The 8,509-nt window shown below is 43.4% G+C and overlaps 1 pseudogene; it reads left to right on the top strand.

Annotated features, from left to right (window-relative positions):
* The first annotated feature begins 6,554 nt into the window (after positions 1 to 6,554).
* LOC125518494 (aspartic proteinase nepenthesin-1-like) lies at positions 6,555 to 7,928 on the top strand (annotated as a pseudogene).
* The last annotated feature ends 581 nt before the right edge of the window (positions 7,929 to 8,509 follow it).

The following is an 8,509-nucleotide window of genomic DNA, read 5'->3' as shown; positions in this document are numbered from 1 at the left end:
CATACCATAAAAAGAATTATCTTATAATTACATTTGTTTTTGGAAGAAAAATATTTTTATGGTCTCAAAACTTAGAAGAACATGCATACGCTAAAAAAATATCAGTCTCAGATATTAGTACCATGGTATACTCTCTAAAAAACGCAATATTCCGCACAAACTGGGAACAAAGTTTGGCCACATAAAATCATATGATGCCTTGTGCACACGTGAAAAGCAACAACTTGCTATACACACCATCCTCTGCTATTTGCGTTTGGCCACAAGAAATCCTATGATGCTAATGTAAGAGAAGGTCAGAGAGGGGAGCACAAGACACTGGAGTGGCTGCAAACTGCAGCGCTGCATGTACAGGAAGTGTAGAAGTAGCCCACAATAAACAGTTCTGGAGGCTCTAGATTTCCCCAGAGTGAAGTGCGCTTGCACAGTGAGTACTACTGTAGATGCGAATCCCTCTACTTTGGACCATAGGATTGATGTCATCAACGGCGGAAATTGCTTCTTAGACTTCGGATTCAAACTTTAAAAACTCGTACACTATAGAGTAGTATAGATAAGTCCTTTGTAATGTAGTAGAACAAAGTCACTCCTGGAGTTTCTCTTTTTTAGAAATATGTAAAGGTATGTAAATTCTAATCTCACTAATAAAAATAAAGTTTAATTATTCTTACAGTATAAATAATACATAAAACAGAAGAAATTCTTTAGAAAATAGTTCACGTATTATTTTAAAATTATGCATATATCTAAAATAATATTTATGAAATATAAAAATGTTTTTGTACTGTAAAACAATACAAAGAAAGCCAATTTTCCACTGTTTTTTAAGAAAGTTGTAGAATATATATATAAGTAAAATATAGTACTATATTATAAGTAATATAGATATAACAAATAAATCACATTATAAAATATTGACGTATTAATTTAAAATTAATCCACATGATAAAATTATAAATTACAGAAATATTCATGTAATAATATGCATATTGAATTATAAACAATTAAATATATGTGTAAACAATTAGATTATAAATATTCACTTAGCTAAAAATTTATCCATATATTCAAATTATAAATTAAAAAAGTATTCACATTATAATTTGCATAATTGACAAAACATAAAATGGAATTTTTATTTTTTATATATTTAATAAATGGTCATATATATTTCAAATGTTCACAGTTTTAACAAAATATTCATGCATATAAAGTGCTCATTTTTATAATTTAATTTATTTTACTAATATGTATATCTTTTGTAACACATGATTGTAATATAAATTGTTTTTGTAAAAAAAACAATGCAAAATGGGTCCGACCAACTGCAGCTCAAACAGGACGTGAAGGATACATACACCGACGTATCCTGTCAAAACAAGTAAGTCTAGTCGTGGTTAACCATTGGCGGAAGCTAGCAAACCTACATGGTTCGATTCCAGTCGCGTTATTTATTTTTTCGAAATATGTATATGGCAATTGTGTGGTAGATTACAAATTTGCCACACGATCTCATTAACTTTGGTTTTGAATCTAGCAGACATGATCCCGCTTCCCCTGGCAGCCCCCCTGTTATCTCTCTCCCTCACCCGCTCTAGCCGCGCAGTCAGGAAGGCTTCATGCGCCCGCGCGATGTGCTCGGCACCGGCCGCGCCGGCAGGCGTTCGTCGCCGGCGTCCTTGCCCGCGTCAGCCCCTTCTCCTTCCCTTCCTCTCCATCTCCTCCCTCCTCTCTCTGCCCCTGCACCGGCCGCGCCGGCAGGCGTTCGTCGCCGGCGTCCTTACCCGCGTCAGCCCCTTCTCATTCCCTTCCTCTCCATCTCCTCCCTCCTCTCTCTGCACCTGCACCAGCCGCGCCGGCAGGCGTCCGTCGTCGCCGACGTCCTTGCCCGCGTTAGCCCCTTCTCCCTCCCTTCCTCTCCATCTCCTCCCTCCTCTCTCTGCACCTGAGTTCGCGTGGATGCAGCTGCGCCTCCCTGCCTCCCTCTGGTACTCCTTCCAACGCCCAACCGTGCTCGCGTCGCTCCGGCGAGCCAGCCGCCGCCGCCGATCTGAGTTGAGCTCCGCCGTGCTCCACCCTGCCTGCTCTTGCTCTCGATGATGCAGACATAAGTTGAGGATGGTGACCATTACCCCTTCCCTAGTGTTTGCGAGGGACTGCAGCAGCCGGTGGTTTGCATCGCCGCACACCCACGCTTGCTTGGTATGCTTAGACTACATGATTCTCGCAAAGTCCGACGGAGAATTCTCCATGTCCCAAGGGAGAATCGTGTTCTCATTCTCCCCCACAGAAGCGCCTGTCCATCTAGAAGGTAAGTTGAGTTCAGTTATCAGTATGTGTTAGCGATTTGTTTGTGTAAAGATTTTTCTTGTTTGACCACATCATCATGATTGGATCGGAGCTTCATCTTACTAGTTTGCTACAACATTACAGCCATGCATGGCTAGCTTCTAGTTCGGTCCGTTGAATGCTTGACTGCCAAATGTTATTTGGATAACTGAAGGTATAGAAAGGGCTTTTATGAGCGGTGATAAGGCCTTTACATGTGTCAAAGAGAAATAATAATCAAGAATGCAAGAGAAGAAATCGCAGCGGCAACATTCACTGAAGAATGTAAATACATTTTACTTCACTGTATTGGTGCGAGCCTCTTTAATCTGCTGAAGGTCTTTTCCCTAGGTGTTTTTGCACAAAATTAGATTTCTCTTGAGATTCCTCCCTGCATTATTTTTCTCTATCTTGGAGTTGAGTTTCCCTGTTAGGTCCCCACAAAAAAGGAGTTTGCCTGTAGGAGATAGAGATCATCAGTTGTTGATCTGGGGTGGTGGTGTGTTGTCTCTTTTATCTTGTCATCTATAGAAAATGTTCCTAGGTATCCTGATTTATACTGGTTTTGCAAGATTTAACATGTCCGTTTCAGAGTTTATGTCTCTCGTATGTTTGAGATGCATCTCATGTTTGCTTCAACAATCTTGTCTGCAACTTTGTAGATTGTAAGATAACCGGCCAGAACCGTAAGTAACACCAGCATCAACAACATGGTAAATTACTTACCGCAGGTGCGTTAACTTAGGCAGACCGGACCAAATAACTTTATGGACCTAGTAATAAAAATATTCTTAAAGTTGTTGAAACATACCTGGTAACTTTTATCGGTATATCATGATAATTTACGTACTACAGACCTGATAACTTACTTGCAACACCATGGTAAATTTTACTACAGTTTTCTAAATAAAAACACCCCGATAACTTTTATGTAAATAGTATGATAATTTATGTAGTACATTTCTGATAAATTATACAAACACCATGACAACTTTGACCCGTGGGATTTTTTTATTGAAAACATACCATCGGTAAGTTTTGTGTAAATATCATGATAATTTATGAATTGCTTATCCGATAACTGACGTACAAACAAAGGTGGTAACTACTAACCGGGGAAAAAACGTTGAAACATACCCTCGGTAACTTATGTGTAAATAGCATGCTAATATACACACAAGTGAGTTGATAACCCACATATAAATACCACGGTAACTTTTGACCCCTGAAAAAAGTTGTTGGAAATATAACCTTGGTAAGTTGTGTGAAAATGGCAAAGTAATTTACAAACCGCATATCCGATAACTTACATACAAACAATGCGATAACTTTGATGAGCTAAATTTTTTTGTTGAAAAGCATACCCCCCCCCCCCCAATAACTTATGTGAAAATAACACGGTAATATATGAATCGCATACCCGATAACTTACGTACAAACACCGCGGTAACTTGGGGGGGGGGGTGGATTTGTGTAACTTATGTGAAAATAATACAGTAAGAAACAAACTGCATACCCGACAATTTACATACAAACATCGTGATAACTTTGACCAAGTGGGAAAACGTTGTTGAAACACATAATCACGGTAACTTATGTGAAAATAGCACGGTAATGTACGAACCGCGTACCCGATAATTTATGTACAAAACACTATGGTAACTTTGACTAATGGAAACAATTTGTTGTTGAAAATATACCCTCGATAATTTATGTGAAAATAGCACGATAATGTAGAAATTGCATAACCGATAACTTACGTACAAACACCGCGGTAACTTTGACCAAGGGGGAAAATATAGTTGTTGAAAAACATACCCCCGGTAACTTATGTCAAACTAGCACGATAAGTTGCATACCCCACGGATGGTAACTTTTGACCCAATAGCACATGTACAAACACCGTCGTAACTTTTACCAAGGGGAAATACTTGTTTGAAAAATATAACCCCGATAACTTATGAGAAAATAGCACGGTAACATGCACAGAATAGGCTTGGTAACTTATGTAGCCCATGCGTGGTAACTTTTGACATAAGAAAAAGTTGTCGAAACATATCAACATGGGATCTAGTTTCGAAGATCTCGTCGCGAGAAATCTTTTATATGAAAACGATTTTTGCATCGGACCGACAGTTTGAACTACAAAATATAAAAAATGAGGTGTGTGGTACTTTTGCTATCTGGCACACGTGTGCCAAATATCAGTCCTTATTTTTTATAATTTATTTATGTGTGGTTGACATATGGAACCTATATGGCCAACATTTTGACACGTGTCAGGGGCTATTTCGTGAGGACAAAAAAATTCGAGTTTCCTTTTGGTAAAATAGCAGGCCCCATGTCATTTGGTGGCTGACAGCGGGACCTGCGCCATGCAAGTGAGCCTAGTCGGTGTCGCTTTCGTATCCAAACATGATTGTTTTTACACTAGTTCGATGTATGCCGCAAGTTCTAGTATCAAAGTGACCGTTCACGACAAGTTTTAACACCACCGGTGTAATTGACTCGGTTGAATACTGTATAATACTCCTTCTGTCCGGAATTATTTTTACCAGATACATCCATTTAAGCCACAATAATTCCGGACTGAGGTAGTGGAAGAAAGCGATCCAGTTTAAACTAGTCAAATCAATAGATCAGTTGTTTCGCACTTGTAGAGTGGAGCGGCAGTTCTTGTGTTCAACCCTTGCTTTGCCAATTGCCATTTTGTCGTTCTTTCTACAATCTTTATTATATTAGGAGTATGTTATTATTGCTTTCAGTTTACTAATAATTTTCTTTAGGAAAAGGGAATATCATCATAACTCAAATAGAAGAGCTACAACCATCTGCAACTATGCTAGCAATCTCGTCACTGTAGCTTCTCAGCCAGCTCGCCGTGCGCTGTTGAGAGCGATCAATGTGAACAAGAGTACTATGGCTAGCTACATTTACGCCACGTCCGATTTTAATGTACAAGAGGCATCTGATCTCAGAGACTCAGACACCCCATGTGCGTGCAATTTACTTATGGGAAATAGTACCACATGATAATTAACCAAAACCACATGGACTTCTGTAAAATTATTGACGGATGAGCAGAATTACTCATTTCTTTAGGACCTTGATAAATGTTACACGTGTGATACAAACACATGGCAACTCCGAATATTTTTTACGCCAAGCTTAGTGACACGAGGATGGTAACTTTAGTTGTCAAGCATGGCAACTTTTTTCGGATGACAAGTTTCAATTTTTTTTTTCTTTTTGGATGGCAATTTTAGTTAGAAAAAAGTCAGGGCTGAAGTGTTTAATGCCACACGTGTGACATTTATCATTTAACTTCCTTTATTAATAGGCATAGATATATAAATATAGATAAATATTAGTACGTATAGATATGCATTGCATTTAGCACATGTCATTTTCGGAGTGCGCGATGAAATACACTCGGCAAACAACTCAATACACTCGGCAAACAACTCGGTATTCGTCAAACTCAATGATTGTAGTGCGGATAGCTACTATGCATACACGGGCAAAAACTGATAATCCTATATCCACTTAAAGCTACGAACCTTTCTTATGTGACCTTCCTTGAAACTTCTCTGCCCCCTATTTTCAGGTGGGTGGGGGCCTTCCCTCCCCCTTCTCCAATCATAATTAGCCACGTCGCTGATTACGTAAACCACATAACATCCTCTACGTAGGTGTAGCACTACTCGGTAAAAAATTCCGTCGTAGTGTACATGGATAGATATATGGTCATTTCGAGCAGTGTACTGCCGAACAAAACCAAGTTTTCTTTTTCAGGGAGCCAAACAAAACAAGGTAGATAAGCTAGGGCCTCCCAGTGGCATGCGGTTATCACAGCGCCCGTATGGAATCCATACAAAGACGGCAGCGAGGCGATATATCTACGGCCGGTGAACTCATCAACTTGTAAGCATGTGTACGTCGCACTCGATGTTTCTTGGATGGACAGAATAAAAGGCAAACTCTTCGCCTAGACAAACACATTTGGTCACACATGACAACATTTGCCAAATGGCTTTTATCGTCATGCATGGCAGGGTTTTGACGACAATATATGGATGGATGATATATATACTTTGGATAGCGACCTGCATGAGCTACTAGTAGCAAAACCTAGCTAGAAGTAAGCACGGACATGGCCACTCACAATTTCAGAAGCCACAGATATAATACGTACGGCTATTAAGACCGTCGCAGTGACGGTAGCAATGGCGGCCTCACTTCTTTCTCTTTTTCTTCTTCTTCCTCTGCCTCCGGCCCCTGTCTCGTCGGCGCAGCAGGGCCTACCTGCGGGCCAGCGCAACGACGGCCAGCAGGTGGGCAGCGCGGCGTCGGACGTTTCAGCCCCTTCATCTTCGACCTCGCCGTTGGGACATCGCCGCAGCCCCTCTCCGTCGTCATGGACATCGCCAGCGACCTCGTCTGGGCGCAGTGTGAACGCTGCCCCTCCTGCACCAGGCTGACGCCGCCGACGACGCCCACATTCCTCCCCAGAAACTCCTCCTCCTACGCCCTGGTCGGCTGCGACACCCAGATTTGCGATTACATGCTCCCCGTCCTGGGCGAGCACCAGTGCCGCGTGCAAGACGACAATCTCTGCGGGTACGTAAAGCCCTACTACACTGGCACCACGTCCGGCTTCCTCGCCACCGAGACGTTCAGCTTCGGGGCCACGCCCGTCAAAGGCGTGGTGTTCGGCTGCAGCGGCGACATCACGGTGCCCAGCCTCGACGGGGCCTCCGGATTCGCCGGCTTCAGCAGGGGACCCCTCTCCCTCGTGTCGCAGCTCAAAATCTCCAGCTTCACCTACTTTATCTCGCCTCCCGGCGACCCCGCCGGCGGAAAAAATGCGAGTGCGCGTGCGCGTGGGCACCTCAGCTGGAGCTGGGGCGCCGGCGCCGATTACACCGCGCTGCAGACGGCGACGACGACTACAGGGGGCGGCGGCAGCAGCAGCAGCACGCTGCTGCTGCCGGCCACAGAACACCAGAACCCTTACCTGTACTACGTCAACCTCACGGGCGTGCAGGTAGACGACCAGCTCCTCACAGCCATCCCCGCCGGGACCTTCGACGTCCGGCAGGATGGCTCCGGCGGGGTTTACCTGAGCACCACTCTGCCGTTTACCTACCTCGACAAGGCCGCGTACAACGTCCTGAAGCCGGAGCTCGTGGGCAGGATCCAGTCGCAGGGCGTGTTTCCGGTGAACGCCGCAGCCGGAGGCAACCTCGATCGCGTGTGCTTCCTCACGCAGGACCTTGCCAAAGCCAAGGTCCCGACGCTCGCGCTTCTGTTTAACGGCGCCGGCGCGGCGATGGAGCTCAAGGTGGAGAACTATTTCTTCGCCGACGACAGCGGGCAGACGTGCCTCACCAATCACCATACTGCCGTCGGCGGCTACCGGCTCGGTGCTGGGTAGCCTTCTGCAGGCAGGCAGGAAGATGACCTACGACATCTATGGCAACGGTGGCGGGCGGCTAAAGTTCGAGACGGCACCAGCAGGTGCTCCGGTGCCGGAGTGGGCGTCGCTCATGATAATGGCCACTCTCCTGTGGATGCTCGGCTCGCAAGCTCTTTTCTAACGTGATCGCCACCCAGTCCTCTTTCAGATTCATGCGTACAACTTCCAACCCCTACTTTATTGATACATATGTAATGCTTCATTTCTTACCCTTTTTACACACATTTATTTCATTTCCATCTCAACAATACATATATGCGTAAATATTTGAGAATCATTAGATAATTTTTTAAATTTCAGTGGACTGGCTTGGTTAATTATGTCTTAGTCGATGCTATATTTATGAGATTTTATATTAAGATCCATGCAAATTTTTATTTTCAGTTTTTTCTTCTTATCTTTCTTAAGAATGCCGTCAATTCCTCTTGAATTGCTCGCATGCGAGCTGGTGCTAGGAGTTCATCCCGCTTCCGAAACATCTAATTTGAAGAAGGGGGTCAATACATATATATATGAATGAATGAAACTTAACACAGATGATGGTAATAAAATAAAATTGTGAATGTTGTTATTTACGTACTTCATATTGTTCGTCAGAGTACCCGCCCCGCTCACAGGTCGTGTGGCGGATGGACTCGCAGATGTAGTATCCACAGAAATCATTCCCTTGTTCCTGCCACAATCACTTTACAAGAAATAGAG

This window comes from Triticum urartu, chromosome 7A (assembly GCF_056163025.1).
Source record: "Triticum urartu cultivar PI428250 chromosome 7A, HENAU_Tu73, whole genome shotgun sequence".
In the NCBI taxonomy this organism is placed as follows: Eukaryota; Viridiplantae; Streptophyta; class Magnoliopsida; order Poales; family Poaceae; genus Triticum; species Triticum urartu.
This window is presented reverse-complemented; position numbering and strand designations above follow the sequence as displayed.